An 8,067-nucleotide genomic window follows, 5' to 3' on the forward strand; every position below is an offset into this window, starting at 1 on the left:
CCAAGACATTTACTTGTCCGAACTTCAACTTCACTTGTCAGAAAATTTTTCAATAAAGATCTTATACTGTCAACTGGAAAACTAAAATAAAGTCCATTACACATGACACGTGCTTGATTTATTCGTGATGTTATTGATAAATACAACAAACACATAAAACGAAATTTTATCTGACAACAACATATATGTCCACAAGTGAACCTGTCAACATCAAACAGAATCCAAACTTTGTTAAGTTCGTAAGTTCCATGCCTTTTCAGTACTAGTATGCAATTAGTGAACTTCAATCCCGATCGAATGTGAATCGAAGTCCAGTTTTTATGTACAACTTCCGTCTTGAAACTACCAATTAACATTCAACAGTCGTTCTTTTAATTATTTAGAGACTCCTTTACATTAAAATGCACTTGTCCAATTGGACAAATGCCCAGCAATATTCACAGTGAATTTGTCCGTAATTTTTTTTCACTGGTGCCGGACATGTGGACAAGGGTTAATGTCGAGCCCTGTATGCTTCATGAATTGCCTTATTTTCATCAGAATACTTAATTGTTTATCTTGTTAAATTTTTTTTTTAAGAAATAATACAGTAAAGACCATGGATTTAAACAGGCTACCGATACTGCCCTAGGTAGTAATAATATGAAAGCATCCTAAGGTATTGTAGATTCAAATTTGTTTAAATCATGCCCCCTGGGAGTAGGTTGGGGCCACAAAATTTTTCGTGGGAAAAATTCTTTTAAAAATCTTTTTAAAGAGAACAGCAGAGCAGAGGTTACTCAGGTTAGCATTGTGGCCCATGGGTCCCTTGCTTGTGGTTGGTAGGGGGAGTGGTGGAAGGGAGAGTTATCCTTAAAAAAAATAAATGTCCCAGTATGTAAGATTCTGAAACACCTCCATTAACACTGCATGGATATAATTAAAGTTTTTAAGCTTAAATTACTTGTGTAAGGAAGTATTCACATAGGAAGATCCATTTTCTTTTTCAGATTTGTTACTTTGATGCATCTGTTTTTATTTTATCAGAATACAGTATATTTAATGAACCCTAGATTTGTGGAGATCTGAACACCAAAAGCTTTTTTTCCCTTGTGTGAGAGTGGATTATGTTTATTACAAAAGTGAGCTTGCAGTTATAAAATACAATTAGGAAAAAACAATTTGAACTGCATACCCGAGGATTGTTTATTTCATTCAGAGATTTTGTATCTTTTCTAAGAAATATAAAAATACCCTAATTAAAATATTTAGAAGGGATTCATCCTTTTTTTTTTAAATGATGAATAATCATAAATTCTTTTAAATGATATCTTCATCCACCATTTTGGTGCATCATGAAGGATGTCCATTTTTAGGTCACCTGAGTCTGTTTATGTTCTTTTTATTCAGGTGACCTATTGCTGTTTTCATCAATTGTTGTGTGTCATATGTCCTTTCTTATCATTTGAACATTTTCAGCTTCTTCTCTGGAATGGCTTGGCCAATTTTGGCATATACCATCTATGGGTTAAGGGGAACAAAAAATTGTGAATTTCATGGTCCCTGCCCTTCTGGAGCCAGAGGGGTAGGGCCAGAACCATGAAAAGTAATGCAATCTTTAAAAATCTTCTTCTTTTATCCTGGACATCAAGCAGTCAAACAGTTGACATGATTGTAATAAGTATTTAGCCTTCCATGAAAAGTTTGAAATTTATGGCCCCAGGATCTGGGTTCTGGAGTAAGGATGGAGCTCTACTGATCATAAAGTGAAAATTCATGAATTCTCTAAAAGGCTTCTCTACCCCTGTACAATTAGCAGACAAACTAAGTACCTGGTAATAATGATGCCCAAGAGTGCCTCTTTACAACAATTGAAATTCCAAGCCCCAAGGTCCTAATGTTTCTGATGGAAGGGCAGGGTTTTATTCATTATATGTGTATTGTAAAAATGCATCATTTCTTTGAAAATTTTCTTCTCTGCCCCTGCATATTTAGTAGGCAAATTTATTGTATGGTTATGATCAGCAAGGGACCACTGCCTCTTCCAAAATTAAGGGTTCTGTGGATGATGTAATGAAACTGTATTAATTCTTTGAAAAACTCCTCTGCTCAGGATTGTATTACACTCAGGTGACCATTAAGGCCCTTTGGCCTCTTGTGAGGATTTTATCTATAATTGATTTTCCAAAATTGTGAAGATACTGGGTTCCTGGGTCAGGGGTTCTGTGGTTAGGGTGGAGATCTATTGATGACATAGTGAAATTGCATCAATTCTTCGAAAATCTCCTCTGCTCAGGATTGTATTACACTCAGGTGACCATTAAGGCCCTTGGGTCTCTTGTTGTGAGGATTTATCTATAATTGCAAGTACATTTTGATTGATTTTAGGGTACAGCAGGTATTGATAAAAACCTCATATAATAATTACAGGGAAATGTCAAGCTGAAAGGTTAAAGTTAAGAGACTCAATAGAATAAAGTAATGCATTTATTTCAGTTGTGGACAGTCCATTATGAAATTAATTTCTTTGACGCAAATAAAGTCTGACAGTCTGTTCTGTTATAGAACTTTCGGAATATGGCTGTTTTCATCGTTAAGTTAGTGAAAGTTATTTGCAAAAATCTGCTCTATTTAAGATGCATGTCATTAGCAATTTCCATATTAAATTTGTGTGTTTTGTGGAAATAATACCAGTCTGAGAATGTATTTACTGTGAACAGTGTGTACTTATATAAGTACATGTACTGTCAAAGTCTCAAAGTCAATTTCTTGGCCTCTTTAACTTTATTAGTTAGGCCTAGATTTAGGTCACTTCCTCTCTTTTGTGTAACACTGAAACATGTATAATTAATTTTTTAAAATATTTTTATCTTCATTAGATTGTAAAATTTCCTTAGGGAAGTTAGCTAGTGCATGGAAAGAACAAATTTAAGTAGTCTGACTGTGAATTGTGAACAAAATTTCAGAATATGGGAATCTTTTGCAGTGCCAGAGCAGACCAGTCTGATATTAGTGCAAAGGCAGAGAACAAATTCAATTCATTTTCATATGATTAAATCATTTAAGCAAAAATTCTGCACATTAAGAAAAACAAATATGCAAGTTTACATAATTGACTAGTGACTCAGTGCAGAAGGGAAAAAAATGCATATTATATAAATGGCCCTAATATACTATTTTGTTTTTAGAAAAAAAAAAAACAGATGTGTGATGACTTTCAGGAATGTCAATATTTAAGATGTTTTTTCTATAATGTCTGGTGTGGCTGCGTAACCCCCAGCTGTTTGGTAACTTCTGTTGACCGTTAACTTGATAACTTGACACCAGAATCACCCTGTAAAGTACCTTCCTTGATATTACAGAACGAAAAAAACAATGCAGGTAGGGAATTTGCATTCATTTCTATTCACTTTCAGGAAAATGGTATTGATTTCATGCAAAACAGTAGGTGTAATTACTTCCATCTTGGACTGGAGGTGAATTTTAAAATGTTCTTGTTTGGACCCCAGGCAACAATGAGTTGATGACAAAATAACTGCACATCAGGCCAGGTGCCAGCTGTTTTCATTTTTTTTTATTGTTTAAATTTTGATTTATTATAAAGAAGTTTCGGCGGCAAAAAGCAAATTAATTAATGATAGCAATCTTACAGCTTTACGGATGAGTCGATCATACCGGCACACTTGTGGCCTTGATTCCACTCACTTTTCCTTTTAATTGGTTTGACAGGTGAAAGGTCAATTTTGGGATGTCCCATTTTCTGTCACATCATACAGTAGTTATGATCTCCGAGTGAATTATTACTTTTTAATGCCAGTGGTCAAATGTAATGAAACGTAATTTGAATTTTGTCCAACCTTGCATTAACGCTGTATATTAAGTCGAATTTTCAGTCCATTCAGTAATAAATAAGTTTTGTTGATTGCATATGAGTAGTTTTTGGGGCTATGAATTAAATTCAAATCATGAAAATCATGTTTTTCAAAAATGCGAAAAGTATATTATTTGTGTTCAGCATGTACAGTGTATATTAATTACTTTAAGATATGACAGCTATATGTACTACTAAATTTAATTTTTGTTGTTGAAGATTTATATTCTTGAGTGACTGTGATATTCTAGCTTAGCTGAAGCTGATATGATTGACATTTGACAGTCACCATAATTGGCTCCATGGAGTGATTTAAAGAACATTCAAATTAAAAAAAATTATTAATTAATTAATTGATTTTCACCTCAGTATTTCTTCGAATTTATAGAGAGATCAGTAAGTTCAAGTTATATCTGAACTAAGTTAAAAAAAAATACCCAGTGTCTCACTACCTTTGAGAATATATATAGGAAAAACCATTAAAAATCTTTTTCTCAAGGAGAACAGATTCACAGTGTCAAGTCATATTAATATATAAGCATCTTTTTATTGTGTGGAATAAAGTTATGATTCAAATTATGGCCTTTGCTGTCATAGTGCACAAAAATAGGGAAGCAAATCTGTATGTAACACAAAGAAACCCCCCCCCCCTTTTATTAAAGAAAGATATGCAATAATTCTATGAAGTGAAATGATGACCCCTTAGGGCTAGGGTGGGCCACAGTAGGTGTTCAAAATTTTACAAGGGAATGTTTACGGAAAAATATCTTTATAATATTTCTTAAGAACAGCAGGGCTATGGTGACTTCCATGTACATGTAAGTGAGCATTGTGGCCTGTAGGTCTCTTTTTAATTTTACCAGTATTTCTGTGACATGAATTAGGAGAGGTGAATCTTGTGTGGACAAAACTTTGGAACTTAGAGAATTGAGACTTTAAAGGCTCATACTTGATACAAAGGAAGCCTGTGACCAGAGGAGTGTCTTGCCCCTGTACAGAAAAACTCGGTTATAGTGAAGTCCTTAGGGACCTGTGAATTTACTTCGCTATATCAGTAATTCGCTATATCCATATTACGAATTCGTTAAAGTATATATAATGAATTCGCAGTATGCATTTTTTTCTCTTCAAATATGACTGCCAAATATCTTCTGGGAGGTGTTAAATCGAAAATTTTCCCTAGAGTACTAAAGATATCTGATCAATTGAATTTCATTTATAAATACTGATGAAAAATGATGTAGATACGTATTTGAATTTTAAGATATTAAAAATTCATTATAAAAGATGTAATTTTCATCATTTTTAACCTCTACAGGACACAAAATCAGTTCGCTATATCCGTAAATTTGTTATATCAGAGTTCATTATAACTGTAATATTTTCCTAGGATTTGTTAAGAATTTTGCCAGGGACTCCAAAAAACTTTGCTATATCCGTGAATTCACTATATCTGTGTTCATACTAAACAAGTTATACTGTACCAAGGTCATTTTGGACAAGGGTACAGGTTTAAGAACTGTAAAATTCTTGCCTTGCATGGTTATATTTTTCAGGGGAGAAAAATAAAGCTTTCAACCAATTTCATATCAAAAATATTTAGGCCAAGTATAAGTTTTTAGGGAGATGGCAGAGTTCTCTTTAAGGGTATTTTAAAGAACATACAGTATATCCCCTTTCTCTAGTTGCCCCATGGGGTATTACCTTGGTATTTTTGTTTGGACATTTCTAGAGTTTTTAAAGTATTAAAATGAAACTTATGTGGAGGCTTTTTGAGGTAATGTAAATTTTAAATTGTTCAAATCATCGCCTCTGGGGGTAAGGTGGGGCCACGAAAGGGAATCAAAGTTTTACAGTGGAATATATAGGAAAAACCTTTTAAAAAAATCCTCTTCTCAGGAACCACTGGGAAAAAAAAAGGTGAAACTTATATGGAAGCTTCCTGAGGTAGTGTAGATTCTAAATTGTTCAAATCATGATCTCAAGGGGTAGGGTGGGGCCACAATAGGGAATCAAAGTATTACAAGGGGAAAAATCTGATGATCGAAGAACAGCAGTGTCAAAGTGACTAAGGTGAGCATCCTGGCTCATGGGCCTCTTGTTGAATTTCAACAAAGAAAAGAATGGCATAAAATGTGCTTGGAATATATACATGTATAATTCCTCCATTAATTCTTTGGACATGTTTCCTTTCACTGTGGCTTATTGAAAAATCCTATGTATAACATAGACAGGGAAAAATTTGACAAGAGATTTTTGTGAAATTCTCTTCTTAGTAAATTATCTATAGGTCATAAAGTTGACTGCTTACAAGAATTTTTCCTTGGAAGTTGATGTAAATTAGGATGCAGTTTGATTGAAAAGAAATACATGAATGAAGAAGCACAATAAATCATAGATTTAATTGCATTTTTATCTGATAAAATAAGTGCATATAATTATTATGAAACATCCACTAAATTAAATTTATCCATGCAAAGAAAAGATGTGCAAAATGTGAACCTTTTGATTATTTACTTACTATCAAGAAATGTACAAGCAAAATTGGTTTTCGTCTAAAAACAAGAGAATCGGATGTTATTTGTCTAATTTCTTGAAGTCGCAAATGAATATTGTCTGGCACTGACTCATCCTGAAAATCAACACACAATGTAACCTCATTTTTTTTATTTTGAATTTACCAGTATCAGAATTATCCTTTTAAACCAAAATATATCTCTTGTACTGGAAGATATTATTGGTGTCTCTTCTCTCACCATTTATATGGTTTGTTGGGAGAATAAATTAATGAATAAATTTATTTCATGCTTCTTTTGAATGGTTTTTTTTTTTAGATAATTATACAGATTTCTAGATCAATGAAAGTAGAGTCATGTATACCTTGCCCTCATTTCTTTTGTGTACTATAAAATACAGGTTGTGACTTTGTCTATCTGTCTGACAGGGTTTGAGTCATCATAGAATGTTGACAATGGTGAATATAGTACAAAAATACAAAATCACTAAAAAAAATTATAACTTAACAGTTTTAATAAATAGAGAATAATACATGGCAAAATCTGTATCACACCCCATATCTACCCGAGACTCCAATATCAGCCCGAGGGCCGAAGGCCAGAGGGCTGATATTGGTCGAGGGTTGATAATGGGTGTGATACAGATTTTGTCATGTATTGTTGTTTTTATTATATATTTGAAAATAGTGTCAAAAAAATCATATATAAACCTGTAAATTAATTAATTCTAAATAATTGAATATGTTCTCTTTTTTTTTTCGTTGAATTTCCTTTCTCATTATTTTTTTTCCAAAGGCAATGCATACAGCGATAAGAAATGAAATAATTATAAATTAAACAAATAATTATTTTGAATAGCATAAAATATCTGATGAAAATTTACATTATTTGAAAAAACTTTATAAACAATTAATAGAAAAAGATCCGAGGTATTCCGAATGAAAAATACATAGATGTTCCGGAAAGGTGTAATAAAGGGTGTGATAAAGGGTAAAATAAAGGGTGCCGATACAGGGTGTGTAATACAGGGCGCGTGCCTGTGTTCATATCAGGGATGCAAAAATCTTGTATTATTGAACAAATATATAATAAATAGAGATAAAAAGGGGGTTTTCAGGTAGATATAAGCATGGTGCAAGTGAGATTTTTTAGGCTACAATGTATTTATAACACTAAAATATTTGAATGCATTCAGTTATATATAGATATATATATTCAAAGTCAACTGTAAACATACATTGCTGTTTTGCTAACCAATTTATATATGTACATGACGTATTTATAGTTACGTATGTACGCTATCAAGGCCAAACTTTTTTGTTGTGAAATTTGAATTGGTACAAATATAAAGCTAGCATTGTGGTTATAATATTGAAATTAGGTCACAAAATAAAAACAGATTTTAACTGGTTAGAAGTTCGTAAACCAATGAATTTTCAGTTATCAACATGGTGATGATGCATTCATTTTGTATATTAATGTCAAAAATCCATATCAAAAGCCTTTGATACAAAGCAACAATGTTTTTTTTAATTACGAGGGATGAAGAATTATAGGTTTCATAATGATCTCTGATTTCTTTAGTAATCAGTTTTCAAAATTTATGCTTTTTTTTCTCTCTTTGTTTAGACCACTTTTGGTTAACTGACATTAGTATTCATGTATTGTGACAATCGGGCAACTGTTTTAGATTTAAAGCAG

This window comes from Saccostrea echinata, unplaced genomic scaffold (assembly GCF_033153115.1).
Source record: "Saccostrea echinata isolate AGI-Se365-2 ecotype Australia unplaced genomic scaffold, CSIRO_AGI_Sech_v1 ptg000010l, whole genome shotgun sequence".
In the NCBI taxonomy this organism is placed as follows: Eukaryota; Metazoa; Mollusca; class Bivalvia; order Ostreida; family Ostreidae; genus Saccostrea; species Saccostrea echinata.